This window comes from Cyanistes caeruleus, chromosome 3 (genome assembly GCF_971803275.1).
Source record: "Cyanistes caeruleus chromosome 3, bCyaCae1.hap1.1, whole genome shotgun sequence".
Classification (NCBI taxonomy): Eukaryota; Metazoa; Chordata; class Aves; order Passeriformes; family Paridae; genus Cyanistes; species Cyanistes caeruleus.
The window spans coordinates 443570-468743 of record NC_141703.1 but is presented as its reverse complement, the minus strand read 5'-3'; positions in this window follow the sequence as shown (position 1 = coordinate 468743).

The window sequence follows — 25174 nt, the reverse complement described above, 5'->3', positions numbered from 1 at the left end:
ATATAGAAATGAAAATATACACATCTATAAGAAAGAAATGTATATAGGGAGATAGATAGATAGATAGATAGATAGATAGATAGATAGATAGATAGATAGATAGATAGATAGATAGATAGATAGATAGAGAGACAGACAGATAGATAGATAGATAGATAGATAGATGGAGCCATAAAAGAAGAAATGAATTCCAGTAATCCAAATCTGGACAAGTTAATTAATGATCAGTATGAAAACTATAGGGATAGATGGTGATGTACTTTAATATCTGTTATGCATTGTGTCTGTGTGTACAAATATAAAAGATCAATATTATAGAAGTAGATATTAAAAACATTTAAAACAAGGGTTTAATTGTTTTTTATTTGGTTAGAGGCTTAGAGGCAGGGCTTTTAAATGATTAATATAGAAATGAAAATATACACATCTATAATAAAGAAACGTATATAGGGTGATAGATATATAGATAGGGAGATACATAGATAGATAGATAGATAGATAGATAGATAGATAGATAGATAGATAGATAGATAGACAGAGAGATAGAGTGATAGAGAGATAGAGAGATATAGCCATAAATAAGAAATAAACACAAATTATCCATATCTAGACAAGCTGGTTAATATTCAATATGAAAAATATACGGATAGATGGTAATGTATTTTAATATATGTTGTGCATTATATCTCTGTGTGTATAAATAAAGAAAATCAATATTATAGAAATAGATATTATAAATCTTTCAATCAAGGGAATTACTGGTTTTTATTTGGTTACAGGCATGGCATTTAAATGAATAATATAGAAATGAAAATATACACATCTATAATAAAGAAATAAATATAGGGAGATAGATAGATAGATAGATAGATAGATAGATAGATAGATAGATAGATAGATAGATAGATAGATAGATAGAAAGATAGAGCCATAAAAGAAGAAATGAATTCCAGTAATCCAAATCTGGACAAGTAAATTAATGATCAGTATGAAAACTATAGGGATAGATGGTGATGTACTTAAATATCTGTTATGCATTGTGTCTGTGTGTACAAATATAAAAGATCAATATTATAGAAATAGATATTAAAAACATGTAAAACAAGGGTTTAATTGTTTTTTATTTGGTTAGTGGCTTAGAGGCAGGGCTTTTAAATGATTAATATAGAAATGAAAATATACACATCTATAATAAAGAAATGTATATAGGGTGATAGATAGGGAGATATAGAGATAGGGAGATATAGAGATAGGGAGATAGATAGGGGGATAAATAGATAGATAGATAGATAGATAGATAGATAGATAGATAGATAGATAGATAGATAGATAGATAGATAGAGCCATAAAAGAAGAAATGAATACCAGTAATCCAAATCTGGACAAGTAAATTAATTATCAGTATGAAAACTATATAGATAGATGGTAATGTACTTTAATATCTGTTATGCATTATATCTGTGTGTATAAATATAGAAGATCAATATTATAGGAAAATATATTAATTTTTTTATACAAGGGGCTTTTCTTTTTTTATTTAATTAAAGGCATGGCATTTAAATGAATAATATAGAAATGAAAATATACACATCTATAAGAAAGAAATGTATGTAGTGATATAGATAGATAGATAGATAGATAGATAGATAGAGCCATAAAAGAAGAAATAAATACCAGTAATCCCAGTAATCCAAATCTGGACAAGTAAATTAATGATCAGTATGAAAACTATAGGGATAGATGGTGATGTACTTTAATATCTGTTATGCATTGTGTCTGTGTGTACAAATATAAAAGATCAATATTATAGAAATAGATATTAAAAACATTTAAAACAAGGGTTTAATTGTTTTTTATTTGGTTAGAGGCTTAGAGGCAGGGCTTTTAAATGATTAATATAGGAATGAAAATATACACATCTATAATAAAGAAACGTATATAGGGTGATAGATAGGGAGATATATAGATAGGGAGATACATAGATAGATAGATAGATAGATAGATAGATAGATAGAGTGATAGAGAGATAGAGAGATATAGCCATAAATAAGAAATAAACACAAATTATCTATATCTAGACAAGCTGGTTAATATTCAATATGAAAAATATACGGATAGATGGTAATGTATTTTAATATCTGTTGTGCATTATATCTCTGTGTGTATAAATAAAGAAAATCAATATTCTAGAAATAGATATTATAAATCTTTCAATCAAGGGAATTACTGGTTTTTATTTGGTTACAGGCATGGCATTTAAATGAATAATATAGAAATGAAAATATACACATCTATAATAAAGAAATAAATATAGGGAGATATATAGATAGATAGATAGATAGATAGATAGATAGATAGATAGATAGATAGATAGATAGAGCCATAAAAGAAATAATGAATACCAGTAATCCAAATCTGGACAAGTTAATTAATGATCAGTATGAAAACTATATTGATAGATGGTGATCTACTTTAATATCTGTTATGCATTCTGTCTGTGTGTACAAATATAGAAGATTAATATTATAGAAGTAGATATTAAAAACATGTAAAACAAGGGTTTAATTGTTTTTTATTTGGTTAGAGGCTTAGAGGCAGGGCTTTTAAATGATTAATATAGAAATGAAAATATACACATCTATAATAAAGAAATGTATATAGGGTGATAGATAGGGAGATATATAGATAGGGAGATATAGAGATAGGGAGATAGATAGGGGGATAAATAGATAGATAGATAGACAGATAGATAGATAGATAGATAGATAGATAGATAGATAGATAGATAGATAGATAGATAGATAGATAGATAGATAGAGCCATAAAAGAAGAAATGAATACCAGTAATCCAAATCTGGACAAGTAAATTAATTCTCAGTATGAAAACTATATAGATAGATGGTAATGTGCTTTAATATCTGTTATGCATTATATCTGTGTGTATAAAGATAGAAGGTCAATATTATAGGAAAATATATTAATTTTTTTATACAAGGGGCTTTTCTTTTTTTATTTAATTAAAGGCATGGCATTTAAATGAATAATATAGAAATGAAAATATACACATCTATAAGAAAGAAATATATGTAGTGATATAGATAGATAGATAGATAGATAGATAGAGCCATAAAAGAAGAAATAAATACCAGTAATCCCAGTAATCCAAATCTGGACAAGTAAATTAATGATCAGTATGAAAACTATAGGGATAGATGGTGATCTACTTTAATATCTGTTATGCATTGTGTCTGTGTGTACAAATATAAAAAATCAATATTATAGAAATAGATATTAAAAACATGTAAAACAAGGGTTTAATTTTTTTTTATTTGGTTAGAGGCTTAGAGGCAGGGCTTTTAAATGATTAATATAGAAATGAAAATATACACATCTATAATAAAGAAACGTATATAGGGTGATAGAGAGATATATTGATAGGGAGATACATAGATAGATAGATAGATAGATAGATAGATAGATAGATAGATAGATAGACAGAGAGATAGAGTGATAGAGAGATAGAGAGATATAGCCATAAATAAGAAATAAACACAAATTATCCATATCTAGACAAGCTGGTTAATATTCAATATGAAAAATATACGGATAGATGGTAATGTATTTTAATATCTGTTGTGCATTATATCTCTGTGTGTATAAATAAAGAAAATCAATATTATAGAAATAGATATTATAAATCTTTCAATCAAGGGAATTACTGTTTTTTATTTGGTTACAGGCATGGCATTTAAATGAATAATATAGAAATGAAAATATACACATCTATAATAAAGAAATAAATATAGGGAGATATATAGATAGATAGATAGATAGATAGATAGAGCCATAAAAGAAGAAATGAATACCAGTAATCCAAATCTGGACAAGTAAATTAATGATCTGTATGAAAACTATAGGGATAGATGGTGATGTACTTTAATATCTGTTATGCATTGTGTCTGTGTGTACAAATATAAAAGATCAATATTATAGAAATAGATATTAAAAACATGTAAAACAAGGGTTTAATTGTTTTTTATTTGGTTAGAGGCTTAGAGGCAGGGCTTTTAAATGATTAATATAGAAATGAAAATATACACATCTATAATAAAGAAATGTATATAGGGTGATAGATAGGGAGATATATAGATAGGGAGATATAGAGATAGGGAGATAGATAGGGGGATAAATAGATAGATAGATAGATAGATAGATAGATAGATAGATAGATAGATAGATAGATAGATAGATAGACAGAGAGATAGAGAGATAGAGAGATAGAGAGATATAGCCATAAATAAGAAATAAACACAAATTATCTATATCTAGACAAGCTGGTTAATATTCAATATGAAAAATATACAGATAGATGGTAATGTATTTTAATATCTGTTGTGCATTATATCTCTGTGTGTATAAATAAAGAAAATCAATATTATAGAAATAGATATTATAAATCTTTCAATCAAGGGAATTACTGGTTTTTATTTGCTTACAGGCATGGCATTTAAATGAATAATATAGAAATGAAAATATAAACATCTATAATAAAGAAATAAATATAGGGAGATAGAGAGATAGAGAGATAGATAGATAGATAGATAGATAGATAGATAGATAGATAGATAGATAGATAGATAGAGCCATAAAAGAAGAAATGAATTCCAGTAATCCAAATCTGGACAAGTAAATTAATGATCAGTATGAAAACTATATTGATAGATGGTGATCTACTTTAATATCTGTTATGCATTGTGTCTGTGTGTACAAATATAGAAGATTAATATTATAGAAATTGATATTAAAAACATGTAAAACAAGGGTTTAATTGTTTTTTATTTGGTTAGAGGCTTAGAGGCAGGGCTTTTAAATGATTAATATAGAAATGAAAATATACACATCTATAATAAAGAAATGTATATAGGGTGATAGATAGGGAGATACATAGATAGGGAGATATATAGATAGGGAGATAGATAGGGGGATAAATAGATAGATAGATAGATAGATAGATAGATAGATAGATAGATAGATAGATAGATAGATAGATAGATAGATAGAGCCATAAGAGAAGAAATGAATTCCAGTAATCCAAATCTGGACAAGTAAATTAATTATCAGTATGAAAACTATATAGATAGATGGTAATGTACTTTAATATCTGTTATGCATTATATCTGTGTGTATAAATATAGAAGATCAATATTATAGGAAAATATATTAATTTTTTTATACAAGGGGCTTTTCTTTTTTTATTTAATTAAAGGCAAGGCATTTAAATGAATAATATAGAAATGAAAATATACACATCTATAAGAAAGAAATGTATGTAGTGATATAGATAGATAGATAGATAGATAGATAGATAGATAGATAGATAGATAGATAGATCGATAGAGCCATAAAAGAAGAAATAAATACCAGTAATCCAAATCTGGACAAGTAAATTAATGATCAGTATGAAAACTATAGGGATAGATGGTGATGTACTTTAATATCTGTTATGCATTGTGTCTGTGTGTACAAATATAAAAGATCAATATTATAGAAATAGATATTAAAAACATTTAAAACAAGGGTTTAATTGTTTTTTATTTGGTTAGAGGCTTAGAGGCAGGGCTTTTAAACGAGTAATATAGAAATGAAAATATACACATCTATAATAAAGAAATAAATAAAGGGAGATATATCTATGTATAAATTGAAATAAAAACCAAAAAAAAACCCAAGTTATCTAAAACTAGACAAGTAGATTAATATTCAATTTGAAAAATATATGGATCGACGTTCATATATTTTTATATTGATTATGCATTTTATCTATGTGTATAAATATAGCTCAATATGATAGAAATAAATATTAATTACATTTAAGTGAAGGTGTATTTTGTTTTTTATTTGGTTAGAGGCAGGGCTTGCTAAGTTTCGATGGGGGGTGGGTTTTGGGACGTACCTCGGAGAAGAATTTTTGGAAGGGGGTTGCACACGTGGTTTCTTGCCTCGCTTCTCTGCACGTGCAGGGGCGCCCCCCCGCCCGCCCCGGGCTGAGCTCTGCGGCAGTGCTGCCGCCTTGTGGGCAAAGAGCGGTACTGCAGCTGTGCGCCGAGCCGGGCGGGGCGGGGCCGAGCGGGGGCCGAGGAGGTTCGAGCCGAGCCGAAGCGGGCGATGCCGAACCGAGCCGAAGCGGGACGGAAAGAGCCGAGCCGAAACGGGCCGGAAAGAGCCGAACCGAGCCGAGCCGCGACGGCCCCCCCCCCCCTCCGGAGCCGGCCGGGAGGACCCCGGCAGAGGCGTTGACTCCAATGCCTGCCGCCGCAGGCGCGGCCGCCGCCCAGCTACGGAGCCGCTGAGCCCCGCCGCCAATCGTCCTCGCCCCGGGAAAGGCGGCGGACAATCGGGCGGAGTGCTCGGAGTCGGTCAGCGTCGGCAGGTTTTTCGTTCAGGCAAGTAAGTTAGACAGACGCGCTGAGAGCAGCGGGGGCCTAAATTGTGCCACAACAAAGATGGCCGCTCTGCCGGAAGTGGCTTCAGCCACAACAAAGATGGCGGCGAGGAAGGGCGGAAGTGACGTCACGCCACGCACAACATGGCAGCCCGGTCGTGCCCGGCTTGACCTCCCAAGGATGGCGGCCAAAAAGGCGGGAAAATGGAAGGACCCCGGGCGGTGGGTGCGTGCGATTGACTGCCTGACAAACACTCCGGCGCCGACGCCGCTCCGGCGCAATTTTCCGCGGCTTTTCCGGCCGTGCGGACACGGGCTGTGCGCTCGGCGGCGCCGGGGCCGGGCGCCAGCAGGTCGGGCGCCGACAGGCAGCGGTGAAGACGCCTCACTCTGCCGGGGTCCTTACCGCGGCCGCGTTCTGGGGCTTCTGGCACTCGCGACGACCCGTACCTCGCCGCGGCTCCTTTCACTGGGCGCCCCTATTTACTTAAATGCTTGACATTTAAATCAATAACATAGAAATGGAAATATACACATCTACAATAAAGAAATGAATATAGGGAGATAGATAGATAGATAGATAGATAGATAGATAGATAGATAGATAGATAGATAGATAGATAGATAGATAGAAAGATAGAGCCATAAAAGAAGAAATGAATTCCAGTAATCCAAATCTGGACAAGTAAATTAATGATCAGTATGAAAACTATAGGGATAGATGGTGATGTACTTAAATATCTGTTATGCATTGTGTCTGTGTGTACAAATATAAAAGATCAATATTATAGAAATAGATATTAAAAACATGTAAAACAAGGGTTTAATTGTTTTTTATTTGGTTAGTGGCTTAGAGGCAGGGCTTTTAAATGATTCATATAGAAATGAAAATATACACATCTATAATAAATAAATGTATATAGGGTGATAGATAGGGAGATATAGAGATAGGGAGATATAGAGATAGGGAGATAGATAGGGGGATAAATAGATAGATAGATAGATAGATAGATAGATAGATAGATAGATAGATAGATAGATAGATAGATAGATAGAGCCATAAAAGAAGAAATGAATACCAGTAATCCAAATCTGGACAAGTAAATTAATTATCAGTATGAAAACTATATAGATAGATGGTAATGTACTTTAATATCTGTTATGCATTATATCTGTGTGTATAAATATAGAAGATCAATATTATAGGAAAATATATTAATTTTTTTATACAAGGGGCTTTTCTTTTTTTATTTAATTAAAGGCATGGCATTTAAATGAATAATATAGAAATGAAAATATACACATCTATAAGAAAGAAATGTATGTAGTGATATAGATAGATAGATAGATAGATAGATAGATAGAGCCATAAAAGAAGAAATAAATACCAGTAATCCCAGTAATCCAAATCTGGACAAGTAAATTAATGATCAGTATGAAAACTATAGGGATAGATGGTGATGTACTTTAATATCTGTTATGCATTTTGTCTGTGTGTACAAATATAAAAGATCAATATTATAGAAATAGATATTAAAAACATTTAAAACAAGGGTTTAATTGTTTTTTATTTGGTTAGAGGCTTAGAGGCAGGGCTTTTAAATGATTAATATAGGAATGAAAATATACACATCTATAATAAAGAAACGTATATAGGGTGATAGATAGGGAGATATATAGATAGGGAGATACATAGATAGATAGATAGATAGATAGATAGATAGATAGAGTGATAGAGAGATAGAGAGATATAGCCATAAATAAGAAATAAACACAAATTATCTATATCTAGACAAGCTGGTTAATATTCAATATGAAAAATATACGGATAGATGGTAATGTATTTTAATATCTGTTGTGCATTATATCTCTGTGTGTATAAATAAAGAAAATCAATATTCTAGAAATAGATATTATAAATCTTTCAATCAAGGGAATTACTGGTTTTTATTTGGTTACAGGCATGGCATTTAAATGAATAATATAGAAATGAAAATATACACATCTATAATAAAGAAATAAATATAGGGAGATAGAGAGATAGATAGATAGATAGATAGATAGAGCCATAAAAGAAGAAATGAATACCAGTAATCCAAATCTGGACAAGTAAATTAATGATCAGTATGAAAACTATATAGATAGATGGTAATGTGCTTTAATATCTGTTATGCATTATATCTGTGTGTATAAAGATAGAAGGTCAATATTATAGGAAAATATATTAATTTTTTTATACAAGGGGCTTTTCTCTTTTTATTTAATTAAAGGCATGGCATTTAAATGAATAATATAGAAATGAAAATATACACATCTATAAGAAAGAAATATATGTAGTGAGATAGATAGATAGATAGATAGATAGATAGATAGATAGATAGATAGATAGAGCCATAAAAGAAGAAATAAATACCAGTAATCCAAATCTGGACAAGTAAATTAATGATCAGTATGAAAACTATAGGGATAGATGGTGATGTACTTTAATATCTGTTATGCATTGTGTCTGTGTGTACAAGTATAAAAGATCAATATTATAGAAATAGATATTAAAAACATTTAAAACAAGGGTTTAATTGTTTTTTATTTGGTTAGAGGCTTAGAGGCAGGGCTTTTAAATGATTAATATAGAAATGAAAATATACACATCTATAATAAAGAAACGTATATAGGGTGATAGAGAGATATATAGATAGGGAGATACATAGATAGATAGATAGATAGATAGATAGATAGATAGATAGATGATAGATAGATAGAGAGATAGAGAGATAGAGAGATAGAGAGATAGAGAGATAGATAGATAGATAGATAGATAGATAGATAGATAGATAGATAGATAGATAGATAAAGCCATAAAAGAAGAAATAAATACCAGTAATCCAAATCTGGACAAGTAAATTAATGATCAGTTTGAAAACTATAGGGATAGATGGTGATGTACTTTAATATCTGTTATGCATTGTATCTGTGTGTACAAATATAAAAGATCAATTTTATAGAAATAGATATTGAAAACATTTTAAACAAGGGTTTAATTGTTTTTTATTTGGTTAGAGGCTTTGAGGCAGGGCTTTTAAACGATTAATATAGAAATGAAAATATACACATCTATAATAAAGAAATAAATAAAGGGAGATATATCTATGTATAAATTGAAATAAAAACCAAAAAAAAACCCAAGTTATCTAAAACTAGACAAGTAGATTAATATTCAATTTGAAAAATATATGGATAGACGTTCATATATTTTTATATTGATTATGCATTTTATCTATGTGTATAAATATAGCTCAATATGATAGAAATAAATATTAATTACATTTAAGTGAAGGTGTATTTTGTTTTTTATTTGGTTAGAGGCAGGGCTTGCTAAGTTTCGATGGGGGGTGGGTTTTGGGACGTACCTCGGAGAAGAATTTTTGGAAGGGGGTTGCACACGTGGTTTCTTGCCTCGCTTCTCTGCACGTGCAGGGGCGCCCCCCCGCCCGCCCCGGGCTGAGCTCTGCGGCAGTGCTGCCGCCTTGTGGACACAGAGCGGTACTGCAGCTGTGATATATAGAATAATATAGAAATGAAAATATACACATCTATAAGAAAGAAATGTATATAGATAGATAGATAGATAGATAGATAGATAGATAGATAGATAGATAGATAGATAGATAGATAGATAGATAGATAGATAGATAGATAGATAGATAGATAGATAGATAGAGAGACAGACAGACAGATAGATGGATAGATAGATAGATGGATAGATAGATGGAGCCATAAAAGAAGAAATGAATTCCAGTAATCCAAATCTGGACAAGTTAATTAATGATCCGTATGAAAACTATAGGGATAGATGGTGATGTACTTTAATATCTGTTATGCATTGTGTCTGTGTGTACAAGTATAAAAGATCAATATTATAGAAATAGATATTAAAAACATTTAAAACAAGGGTTTAATTGTTTTTTATTTGGTTAGAGGCTTAGAGGCAGGGCTTTTAAATGATTAATATAGAAATGAAAATATACACATCTATAATAAAGAAACGTATATAGGGTGATGGAGAGATATATTGATAGGGAGATACATAGATAGATAGATAGATAGATAGATAGATAGATAGATAGATAGATAGATAGACAGAGAGATAGAGTGATAGAGAGATAGAGAGATATAGCCATAAATAAGAAATAAACACAAATTATCCATATCTAGACAAGCTGGTTAATATTCAATATGAAAAATATACGGATAGATGGTAATGTATTTTAATATCTGTTGTGCATTATATCTCTGTGTGTATAAATAAAGAAAATCAATATTATAGAAATAGATATTATAAATCTTTCAATCAAGGGAATTACTGTTTTTTATTTGGTTACAGGCATGGCATTTAAATGAATAATATAGAAATGAAAATATACACATCTATAATAAAGAAATAAATATAGGGAGATATATAGATAGATAGATAGATAGATAGAGCCATAAAAGAAGAAATGAATACCAGTAATCCAAATCTGGACAAGTAAATTAATGATCTGTATGAAAACTATAGGGATAGATGGTGATGTACTTTAATATCTGTTATGCATTGTGTCTGTGTGTACAAATATAAAAGATCAATATTATAGAAATAGATATTAAAAACATGTAAAACAAGGGTTTAATTGTTTTTTATTTGGTTAGAGGCTTAGAGGCAGGGCTTTTAAATGATTAATATAGAAATGAAAATATACACATCTATAATAAAGAAATGTATATAGGGTGATAGATAGGGAGATATAGAGATAGGGAGATATAGAGATAGGGAGATAGATAGGGGGATAAATAGATAGATAGATAGATAGATAGATAGATAGATAGATAGATAGATAGATAGATAGATAGATAGATAGATAGATAGATAGATAGAGCCATAAAAGAAGAAATGAATACCAGTAATCCAAATCTGGACAAGTAAATTAATGATCAGTATGAAAACTATATAGATAGATGGTAATGTGCTTTAATATCTGTTATGCATTATATCTGTGTGTATAAATATAGAAGGTCAATATTATAGGAAAATATATTAATTTTTTTATACAAGGGGCTTTTCTTTTTTTATTTAATTAAAGGCATGGCATTTAAATGAATAATATAGAAATGAAAATATACACAACTATAAGAAAGAAATATATGTAGTGATATAGATAGATAGATAGATAGATAGATAGAGCCATAAAAGAAGAAATAAATACCAGTAATCCAAATCTGGACAAGTAAATTAATGATCAGTATGAAAACTATAGGGATAGATGGTGATCTACTTTAATATCTGTTATGCATTGTGTCTGTGTGTACAAATATAGAAGATTAATATTATAGAAATTGATATTAAAAACATGTAAAACAAGGGTTTAATTGTTTTTTGTTTGGTTAGAGGCTTAGAGGCAGGGCTTTTAAATGATTAATATAGAAATGAAAATATACACATCTATAATAAAGAAATGTATATAGGGTGATAGATAGGGAGATATATAGATAGGGAGATAGATAGGGGGATAAATAGATAGATAGATAGATAGATAGATAGATAGATAGATAGATAGATAGATAGATAGATAGATAGATAGAGCCATAAAAGAAGAAATGAATTCCAGTAATCCAAATCTGGACAAGTAAATTAATGATCAGTATGAAAACTATAGGGATAGATGGTGATGTACTTTAATATCTGTTATGCATTGTGTCTGTGTGTACAAATATAAAAGATCAATATTATAGAAATAGATATTAAAAACATGTAAAACAAGGGTTTAATTGTTTTTTATTTGGTTAGAGGCTTAGAGGCAGGGCTTTTAAATGATTCATATAGAAATGAAAATATACACATCTATAATAAAGAAATGTATATAGGGTGATAGATAGGGAGATACATAGATAGGGAGATACATAGATAGGGAGATAGATAGGGGGATAAATAGATAGACAGATAGATAGATAGATAGATAGATAGATAGATAGATAGATAGATAGATAGATAGATAGATAGATAGATAGATAGAGCCATAAGAGAAGAAATGAATTCCAGTAATCCAAATCTGGACAAGTAAATTAATTATCAGTATGAAAACTATATAGATAGATGGTAATGTACTTTAATATCTGTTATGCATTATATCTGTGTGTATAAATATAGAAGATCAATATTATAGGAAAATATATTAATTTTTTTATACAAGGGGCTTTTCTTTTTTTATTTAATTAAAGGCAAGGCATTTAAATGAATAATATAGAAATGAAAATATACACATCTATAAGAAAGAAATGTATGTAGTGATATAGATAGATAGATAGATAGATAGATAGATAGATCGATAGAGCCATAAAAGAAGAAATAAATACCAGTAATCCAAATCTGGACAAGTAAATTAATGATCAGTATGAAAACTATAGGGATAGACGGTGATGTACTTTAATATCTGTTATGCATTGTGTCTGTGTGTACAAATATAAAAGATCAATATTATAGAAATAGATATTAAAAACATTTAAAACAAGGGTTTAATTGTTTTTTATTTGGTTAGAGGCTTAGAGGCAAGGCTTTTAAACGAGTAATATAGAAATGAAAATATACACATCTATAATAAAGAAATAAATAAAGGGAGATATATCTATGTATAAATTGAAATAAAAACCAAAAAAAAACCCAAGTTATCTAAAACTAGACAAGTAGATTAATATTCAATTTGAAAAATATATGGATCGACGTTCATATATTTTTATATTGATTATGCATTTTATCTATGTGTATAAATATAGCTCAATATGATAGAAATAAATATTAATTACATTTAAGTGAAGGTGTATTTTGTTTTTTATTTGGTTAGAGGCAGGGCTTGCTAAGTTTCGATGGGGGGTGGGTTTTGGGACGTACCTCGGAGAAGAATTTTTGGAAGGGGGTTGCACACGTGGTTTCTTGCCTCGCTTCTCTGCACGTGCAGGGGCGCCCCCCCGCCCGCCCCGGGCTGAGCTCTGCGGCAGTGCTGCCGCCTTGTGGGCAAAGAGCGGTACTGCAGCTGTGCGCCGAGCCGGGCGGGGCGGGGCCGAGCGGGGGCCGAGGAGGTTCGAGCCGAGCCGAAGCGGGCGATGCCGAACCGAGCCGAAGCGGGACGGAAAGAGCCGAGCCGAAACGGGCCGGAAAGAGCCGAACCGAGCCGAGCCGCGACGGCCCCCCCCCCCCTCCGGAGCCGGCCGGGAGGACCCCGGCAGAGGCGTTGACTCCAATGCCTGCCGCCGCAGGCGCGGCCGCCGCCCAGCTACGGAGCCGCTGAGCCCCGCCGCCATCGTCCTCGCCCCGGGAAAGGCGGCGGACAATCGGGCGGAGTGCTCGGAGTCGGTCAGCGTCGGCAGGTTTTTCGTTCAGGCAAGTAAGTTAGACAGACGCGCTGAGAGCAGCGGGGGCCTAAATTGTGCCACAACAAAGATGGCCGCTCTGCCGGAAGTGGCTTCAGCCACAACAAAGATGGCGGCGAGGAAGGGCGGAAGTGACGTCACGCCACGCACAACATGGCTGCCCGGTCGTGCCCGGCTTGACCTCCCAAGGATGGCGGCCAAAAAGGCGGGAAAATGGAAGGACCCCGGGCGGTGGGTGCGTGCGATTGACTGCCTGACAAACACTCCGGCGCCGACGCCGCTCCGGCGCAATTTTCCGCGGCTTTTCCGGCCGTGCGGAAACGGGCTGTGCGCTCGGCGGCGCCGGGGCCGGGCGCCAGCAGGTCGGGCGCCGACAGGCAGCGGTGAAGACGCCTCACTCTGCCGGGGTCCTTACCGCGGCCGCGTTCTGGGGCTTCTGGCACTCGCGACGACCCGTACCTCGCCGCGGCTCCTTTCACTGGGCGCCCCTATTTACTTAAATGCTTGACATTTAAATCAATAACATAGAAATGGAAATATACACATCTACAATAAAGAAATGAATATAGGGAGATAGATAGATAGATAGATAGATAGATAGATAGATAGATAGATAGATAGATAGATAGATAGATAGATAGATAGATAGATAGATAGATAGAAAGATAGAGCCATAAAAGAAGAAATGAATTCCAGTAATCCAAATCTGGACAAGTAAATTAATGATCAGTATGAAAACTATAGGGATAGATGGTGATGTACTTAAATATCTGTTATGCATTGTGTCTGTGTGTACAAATATAAAAGATCAATATTATAGAAATAGATATTAAAAACATGTAAAACAAGGGTTTAATTGTTTTTTATTTGGTTAGTGGCTTAGAGGCAGGGCTTTTAAATGATTAATATAGAAATGAAAATATACACATCTATAATAAAGAAATGTATATAGGGTGATAGATAGGGAGATATAGAGATAGGGAGATATAGAGATAGGGAGATAGATAGGGGGATAAATAGATAGATAGATAGATAGATAGATAGATAGATAGATAGATAGATAGATAGATAGATAGATAGATAGAGCCATAAAAGAAGAAATGAATACCAGTAATCCAAATCTGGACAAGTAAATTAATTATCAGTATGAAAACTATATAGATAGATGGTAATGTACTTTAATATCTGTTATGCATTATATCTGTGTGTATAAATATAGAAGATCAATATTATAGGAAAATATATTAATTTTTTTATACAAGGGGCTTTTCTTTTTTTATTTAATTAAAGGCATGGCATTTAAATGAATAATATAGAAATGAAAATATACACATCTATAAGAAAGAAATGTATGTAGTGATATAGATAGATAGATAGATAGATAGATAGATAGAGCCATAAAAGAAGAAATAAATACCAGTAATCCCAGTAATCCAAATCTGGACAAGTAAATTAATGATCAGTATGAAAACTATAGGGATAGATGGTGATGTACTTTAATATCTGTTATGCATTGTGTCTGTGTGTACAAATATAAAAGATCAATATTATAGAAATAGATATTAAAAACATTTAAAACAAGGGTTTAATTGTTTTTTATTTGGTTAGAGGCTTAGAGGCAGGGCTTTTAAATGATTAATATAGGAATGAAAATATACACATCTATAATAAAGAAACGTATATAGGGTGATAGATAGGGAGATATATAGATAGGGAGATACATAGATAGATAGATAGATAGATAGATAGATAGATAGAGTGATAGAAAGATAGAGAGATATAGCCATAAATAAGAAATAAACACAAATTATCTATATCTAGACAAGCTGGTTAATATTCAATATGAAAAATATACGGATAGATGGTAATGTATTTTAATATCTGTTGTGCATTATATCTCTGTGTGTATAAATAAAGAAAATCAATATTCTAGAAATAGATATTATAAATCTTTCAATCAAGGGAATTACTGGTTTTTATTTGGTTACAGGCATGGCATTTAAATGAATAATATAGAAATGAAAATATACACATCTATACGAAAGAAATATATGTAGTGAGATAGATAGATAGATAGATAGATAGATAGAGCCATAAAAGAAGAAATGAATTCCAGTAATCCAAATCTGGACAAGTAAATTAATGATCAGTATGAAAACTATAGGGATAGATGGTGATCTAATTTAATATCTGTTATGCATTGTGTCTGTGTGTACAAATATAAAAAATCAATATTATAGAAATAGATATTAAAAACATGTAAAACAAGGGTTTAATTGTTTTTTATTTGGTTAGAGGCTTAGAGGCAGGGCTTTTAAATGATTAATATAGAAATGAAAATATACACATCTATAATAAAGAAATGTATATAGGGTGATAGATAGGGAGATATATAGATAGGGAGATATATAGATAGGGAGATAGATAGGGGGATAAATAGATAGATAGATAGATAGATAGATAGATAGATAGATAGATAGATAGATAGATAGATAGATAGATAGATAGATAGATAGATAGAAAGATAGAGCCATAAAAGAAAAAATGAATACCAGTAATCCAAATCTGGACAAGTTAATTAATGATCAGTATGAAAACTATATAGATAGATGGTAATGTGCTTTAATATCTGTTATGCATTATATCTGTGTGTATAAATATAGAAGGTCAATATTATAGGAAAATATATTAATTTTTTTATACAAGGGGCTTTTCTTTTTTTATTTAATTAAAGGCATGGCATTTAAATGAATAATATAGAAATGAAAATATACACATCTATAAGAAAGAAATATATGTAGTGAGATAGATAGATAGATAGATAGATAGATAGATAGAGCCATAAAAGAAGAAATAAATACCAGTAATCCCAGTAATCCAAATCTGGACAAGTAAATTAATGATCAGTATGAAAACTATATAGATAGATGGTAATGTACTTTAATATCTGTTATGCATTATATCTGTGTGTATAAATATAGAAGATCAATATTATAGAAAAATATATTAATTTTTTTATACAAGGGGCTTTTCTCTTTTTATTTAATTAAAGGCATGGCATTTAAATGAATAATATAGAAATGAAAATATACACATCTATAAGAAAGAAATGTATGTAGTGATATAGATAGATAGATAGATAGAGCCATAAAAGAAGAAATAAATACCAGTAATCCCAGTAATCCAAATCTGGACAAGTAAATTAATGATCAGTATGAAAACTATAGGGATAGATGGTGATCTACTTTAATATCTGTTATGCATTGTGTCTGTGTGTACAAATATAAAAAATCAATATTATAGAAATAGATATTAAAAACATGTAAAACAAGGGTTTAATTGTTTTTTATTTGGTTAGAGGCTTAGAGGCAGGGCTTTTAAATGATTAATATAGAAATGAAAATATACACATCTATAATAAAGAAACGTATATAGGGTGATAGAGAGATATATTGATAGGGAGATACATAGATAGATAGATAGATAGATAGATAGATAGATAGATAGATAGACAGAGAGATAGAGAGATAGAGAGATATAGCCATAAATAAGAAATAAACACAAATTATCCATATCTAGACAAGCTGGTTAATATTCAATATGAAAAATATACGGATAGATGGTAATGTATTTTAATATCTGTTGTGCATTATATCTCTGTGTGTATAAATAAAGAAAATCAATATTATAGAAATAGATATTATAAATCTTTCAATCAAGGGAATTACTGGTTTTTATTTGGTTACAGGCATGGCATTTAAATGAATAATATAGAAATGAAAATATACACATCTATAATAAAGAAATAAATATAGGGAGATAGAGAGATAGATAGATAGATAGATAGAGCCATAAAAGAAGAAATGAATACCAGTAATCCAAATCTGGACAAGTTAATTAATGATCAGTATGAAAACTATATAGATAGATGGTAATGTGCTTTAATATCTGTTATGCATTATATCTGTGTGTATAAAGATAGAAGGTCAATATTATAGGAAAATATATTAATTTTTTTATACAAGGGGCTTTTCTCTTTTTATTTAATTAAAGGCATGGCATTTAAATGAATAATATAGAAATGAAAATATACACATCTATAAGAAAGAAATATATGTAGTGAGATAGATAGATAGATAGATAGATAGATAGAGCCATAAAAGAAGAAATAAATACCAGTAATCCAAATCTGGACAAGTAAATTAATGATCAGTATGAAAACTATAGGGATAGATGGTGATGTACTTTAATATCTGTTATGCATTGTGTCTGTGTGTACAAGTATAAAAGATCAATATTATAGAAATAGATATTAAAAACATTTAAAACAAGGGTTTAATTGTTTTTTATTTGGTTAGAGGCTTAGAGGCAGGGCTTTTAAATGATTAATATAGAAATGAAAATATACACATCTATAATAAAGAAACGTATATAGGGTGATAGAGAGATATATAGATAGGGAGATACATAGATAGATAGATAGATAGATAGATAGATAGATAGATAGATAGATGATAGATAGATAGAGAGATAGAGAGATAGAGAGATAGAGAGATAGAGAGATAGATAGATAGATAGATAGATAGATAGATAGATAGATAGATAGATAGATAGATAGATAGATAAAGCCATAAAAGAAGAAATAAATACCAGTAATCCAAATCTGGACAAGTAAATTAATGATCAGTTTGAAAACTATAGGGATAGATGGTGATGTACTTTAATATCTGTTATGCATTGTATCTGTGTGTACAAATATAAAAGATCAATTTTATAGAAATAGATATTGAAAACATTTTAAACAAGGGTTTAATTGTTTTTTATTTGGTTAGAGGCTTAGAGGCAGGGCTTTTAAACGATTAATATAGAAATGAAAATATACACATCTATAATAAAGAAATAAATAAAGGGAGATATATCTATGTATAAATTGAAATAAAAACCAAAAAAAAACCCAAGTTATCTAAAACTAGACAAGTAGATTAATATTCAATTTGAAAAATATATGGATAGACGTTCATATATTTTTATATTGATTATGCATTTTATCTATGTGTATAAATATAGCTCAATATGATAGAAATAAATATTAATTACATTTAAGTGAAGGTGTATTTTGTTTTTTATTTGGTTAGAGGCAGGGCTTGCTAAGTTTCGATGGGGGGTGGGTTTTGGGACGTACCTCGGAGAAGAATTTTTGGAAGGGGGTTGCACACGTGGTTTCTTGCCTCGCTTCTCTGCACGTGCAGGGGCGCCCCCCCGCCCGCCCCGGGCTGAGCTCTGCGGCAGTGCTGCCGCCTTGTGGGCAAAGAGCGGTACTGCAGCTGTGCGCCGAGCCGGGCGGGGCGGGGCCGAGCGGGGGCCGAGGAGGTTCGAGCCGAGCCGAAGCGGGCGATGCCGAACCGAGCCGAAGCGGGACGGAAAGAGCCGAGCCGAAACGGGCCGGAAAGAGCCGAACCGAGCCGAGCCGCGACGGCCCCCCCCCCCCTCCGGAGCCGGCCGGGAGGACCCCGGCAGAGGCGTTGACTCCAATGCCTGCCGCCGCAGGCGCGGCCGCCGCCCAGCTACGGAGCCGCTGAGCCCCGCCGCCAATCGTCCTCGCCCCGGGAAAGGCGGCGGACAATCGGGCGGAGTGCTCGGAGTCGGTCAGCGTCGGCAGGTTTTTCGTTCAGGCAAGTAAGTTAGACAGACGCGCTGAGAGCAGCGGGGGCCTAAATTGTGCCACAACAAAGATGGCCGCTCTGCCGGAAGTGGCTTCAGCCACAACAAAGATGGCGGCGAGGAAGGGCGGAAGTGACGTCACGCCACGCACAACATGGCAGCCCGGTCGTGCCCGGCTTGACCTCCCAAGGATGGCGGCCAAAAAGGCGGGAAAATGGAAGGACCCCGGGCGGTGGGTGCGTGCGATTGACTGCCTGACAAACACTCCGGCGCCGACGCCGCTCCGGCGCAATTTTCCGCGGCTTTTCCGGCCGTGCGGACACGGGCTGTGCGCTCGGCGGCGCCGGGGCCGGGCGCCAGCAGGTCGGGCGCCGACAGGCAGCGGTGAAGACGCCTCACTCTGCCGGGGTCCTTACCGCGGCCGCGTTCTGGGGCTTCTGGCACTCGCGACGACCCGTACCTCGCCGCGGCTCCTTTCACTGGGCGCCCCTATTTACTTAAATGCTTGACATTTAAATCAATAACATAGAAATGGAAATATACACATCTACAATAAAGAAATGAATATAGGGAGATAGATAGATAGATAGATAGATAGATAGATAGATAGATAGATAGATAGATAGATAGATAGATAGATAGATAGATAGATAGATAGATAGAAAGATAGAGCCATAAAAGAAGAAATGAATTCCAGTAATCCAAATCTGGACAAGTAAATTAATGATCAGTATGAAAACTATAGGGATAGATGGTGATGTACTTAAATATCTGTTATGCATTGTGTCTGTGTGTACAAATATAAAAGATCAATATTATAGAAATAGATATTAAAAACATGTAAAACAAGGGTTTAATTGTTTTTTATTTGGTTAGTGGCTTAGAGGCAGGGCTTTTAAATGATTCATATAGAAATGAAAATATACACATCTATAATAAATAAATGTATATAGGGTGATAGATAGGGAGATATAGAGATAGGGAGATATAGAGATAGGGAGATAGATAGGGGGATAAATAGATAGATAGATAGATAGATAGATAGATAGATAGATAGATAGATAGATAGATAGATAGATAGATAGAGCCATAAAAGAAGAAATGAATACCAGTAATCCAAATCTGGACAAGTAAATTAATTATCAGTATGAAAACTATATAGATAGATGGTAATGTACTTTAATATCTGTTATGCATTATATCTGTGTGTATAAATATAGAAGATCAATATTATAGGAAAATATATTAATTTTTTTATACAAGGGGCTTTTCTTTTTTTATTTAATTAAAGGCATGGCATTTAAATGAATAATATAGAAATGAAAATATACACATCTATAAGAAAGAAATGTATGTAGTGATATAGATAGATAGATAGATAGATAGATAGATAGAGCCATAAAAGAAGAAATAAATACCAGTAATCCCAGTAATCCAAATCTGGACAAGTAAATTAATGATCAGTATGAAAACTATAGGGATAGATGGTGATGTACTTTAATATCTGTTATGCATTGTGTCTGTGTGTACAAATATAAAAGATCAATATTATAGAAATAGATATTAAAAACATTTAAAACAAGGGTTTAATTGTTTTTTATTTGGTTAGAGGCTTAGAGGCAGGGCTTTTAAATGATTAATATAGGAATGAAAATATACACATCTATAATAAAGAAACGTATATAGGGTGATAGATAGGGAGATATATAGATAGGGAGATACATAGATAGATAGATAGATAGATAGATAGATAGATAGAGTGATAGAGAGATAGAGAGATATAGCCATAAATAAGAAATAAACACAAATTATCTATATCTAGACAAGCTGGTTAATATTCAATATGAAAAATATACGGATAGATGGTAATGTATTTTAATATCTGTTGTGCATTATATCTCTGTGTGTATAAATAAAGAAAATCAATATTCTAGAAATAGATATTATAAATCTTTCAATCAAGGGAATTACTGGTTTTTATTTGGTTACAGGCATGGCATTTAAATGAATAATATAGAAATGAAAATATACACATCTATAATAAAGAAATAAATATAGGGAGATAGAGAGATAGATAGATAGATAGATAGAGCCATAAAAGAAGAAATGAATACCAGTAATCCAAATCTGGACAAGTAAATTAATGATCAGTATGAAAACTATATAGATAGATGGTAATGTGCTTTAATATCTGTTATGCATTATATCTGTGTGTATAAAGATAGAAGGTCAATATTATAGGAAAATATATTAATTTTTTTATACAAGGGGCTTTTCTCTTTTTATTTAATTAAAGGCATGGCATTTAAATGAATAATATAGAAATGAAAATATACACATCTATAAGAAAGAAATATATGTAGTGAGATAGATAGATAGATAGATAGATAGATAGATAGATAGATAGAGCCATAAAAGAAGAAATAAATACCAGTAATCCAAATCTGGACAAGTAAATTAATGATCAGTATGAAAACTATAGGGATAGATGGTGATGTACTTTAATATCTGTTATGCATTGTGTCTGTGTGTACAAGTATAAAAGATCAATATTATAGAAATAGATATTAAAAACATTTAAAACAAGGGTTTAATTGTTTTTTATTTGGTTAGAGGCTTAGAGGCAGGGCTTTTAAATGATTAATATAGAAATGAAAATATACACATCTATAATAAAGAAACGTATATAGGGTGATAGAGAGATATATAGATAGGGAGATACATAGATAGATAGATAGATAGATAGATAGATAGATAGATAGATAGATGATAGATAGATAGAGAGATAGAGAGATAGAGAGATAGAGAGATAGAGAGATAGATAGATAGATAGATAGATAGATAGATAGATAGATAGATAGATAGATAGATAGATAGATAGATAGATAAAGCCATAAAAGAAGAAATAAATACCAGTAATCCAAATCTGGACAAGTAAATTAATGATCAGTTTGAAAACTATAGGGATAGATGGTGATGTACTTTAATATCTGTTATGCATTGTATCTGTGTGTACAAATATAAAAGATCAATTTTATAGAAATAGATATTGAAAACATTTTAAACAAGGGTTTAATTGTTTTTTATTTGGTTAGAGGCTTTGAGGCAGGGCTTTTAAACGATTAATATAGAAATGAAAATATACACATCTATAATAAAGAAATAAATAAAGGGAGATATATCTATGTATAAATTGAAATAAAAACCAAAAAAAACCCCAAGTTATCTAAAACTAGACAAGTAGATTAATATTCAATTTGAAAAATATATGGATAGACGTTCATATATTTTTATATTGATTATGCATTTTATCTATGTGTATAAATATAGCTCAATATGATAGAAATAAATATTAATTACATTTAAGTGAAGGTGTATTTTGTTTTTTATTTGGTTAGAGGCAGGGCTTGCTAAGTTTCGATGGGGGGTGGGTTTTGGGACGTACCTCGGAGAAGAATTTTTGGAAGGGGGTTGCACACGTGGTTTCTTGCCTCGCTTCTCTGCACGTGCAGGGGCGCCCCCCCGCCCGCCCCGGGCTGAGCTCTGCGGCAGTGCTGCCGCCTTGTGGACACAGAGCGGTACTGCAGCTGTGATATATAGAATAATATAGAAATGAAAATATACACATCTATAAGAAAGAAATGTATATAGATAGATAGATAGATAGATAGATAGATAGATAGATAGATAGATAGATAGATAGATAGATAGATAGATAGATAGATAGATAGATAGATAGATAGAGAGACAGACAGACAGATAGATGGATAGATAGATAGATGGATAGATAGATGGAGCCATAAAAGAAGAAATGAATTCCAGTAATCCAAATCTGGACAAGTTAATTAATGATCCGTATGAAAACTATAGGGATAGATGGTGATGTACTTTAATATCTGTTATGCATTGTGTCTGTGTGTACAAGTATAAAAGATCAATATTATAGAAATAGATATTAAAAACATTTAAAACAAGGGTTTAATTGTTTTTTATTTGGTTAGAGGCTTAGAGGCAGGGCTTTTAAATGATTAATATAGAAATGAAAATATACACATCTATAATAAAGAAACGTATATAGGGTGATGGAGAGATATATTGATAGGGAGATACATAGATAGATAGATAGATAGATAGATAGATAGATAGATAGATAGACAGAGAGATAGAGTGATAGAGAGATAGAGAGATATAGCCATAAATAAGAAATAAACACAAATTATCCATATCTAGACAAGCTGGTTAATATTCAATATGAAAAATATACGGATAGATGGTAATGTATTTTAATATCTGTTGTGCATTATATCTCTGTGTGTATAAATAAAGAAAATCAATATTATAGAAATAGATATTATAAATCTTTCAATCAAGGGAATTACTGTTTTTTATTTGGTTACAGGCATGGCATTTAAATGAATAATATAGAAATGAAAATATACACATCTATAATAAAGAAATAAATATAGGGAGATATATAGATAGATAGATAGATAGATAGAGCCATAAAAGAAGAAATGAATACCAGTAATCCAAATCTGGACAAGTAAATTAATGATCTGTATGAAAACTATAGGGATAGATGGTGATGTACTTTAATATCTGTTATGCATTGTGTCTGTGTGTACAAATATAAAAGATCAATATTATAGAAATAGATATTAAAAACATGTAAAACAAGGGTTTAATTGTTTTTTATTTGGTTAGAGGCTTAGAGGCAGGGCTTTTAAATGATTAATATAGAAATGAAAATATACACATCTATAATAAAGAAATGTATATAGGGTGATAGATAGGGAGATATAGAGATAGGGAGATATAGAGATAGGGAGATAGATAGGGGGATAAATAGATAGATAGATAGATAGATAGATAGATAGATAGATAGATAGATAGATAGATAGATAGATAGAGCCATAAAAGAAGAAATGAATACCAGTAATCCAAATCTGGACAAGTAAATTAATGATCAGTATGAAAACTATATAGATAGATGGTAATGTGCTTTAATATCTGTTATGCATTATATCTGTGTGTATAAATATAGAAGGTCAATATTATAGGAAAATATATTAATTTTTTTATACAAGGGGCTTTTCTTTTTTTATTTAATTAAAGGCATGGCATTTAAATGAATAATATAGAAATGAAAATATACACAACTATAAGAAAGAAATATATGTAGTGATATAGATAGATAGATAGATAGATAGATAGAGCCATAAAAGAAGAAATAAATACCAGTAATCCAAATCTGGACAAGTAAATTAATGATCAGTATGAAAACTATAGGGATAGATGGTGATCTACTTTAATATCTGTTATGCATTGTGTCTGTGTGTACAAATATAGAAGATTAATATTATAGAAATTGATATTAAAAACATGTAAAACAAGGGTTTAATTGTTTTTTGTTTGGTTAGAGGCTTAGAGGCAGGGCTTTTAAATGATTAATATAGAAATGAAAATATACACATCTATAATAAAGAAATGTATATAGGGTGATAGATAGGGAGATATATAGATAGGGAGATAGATAGGGGGATAAATAGATAGATAGATAGATAGATAGATAGATAGATAGATAGATAGATAGATAGATAGAGCCATAAAAGAAGAAATGAATTCCAGTAATCCAAATCTGGACAAGTAAATTAATGATCAGTATGAAAACTA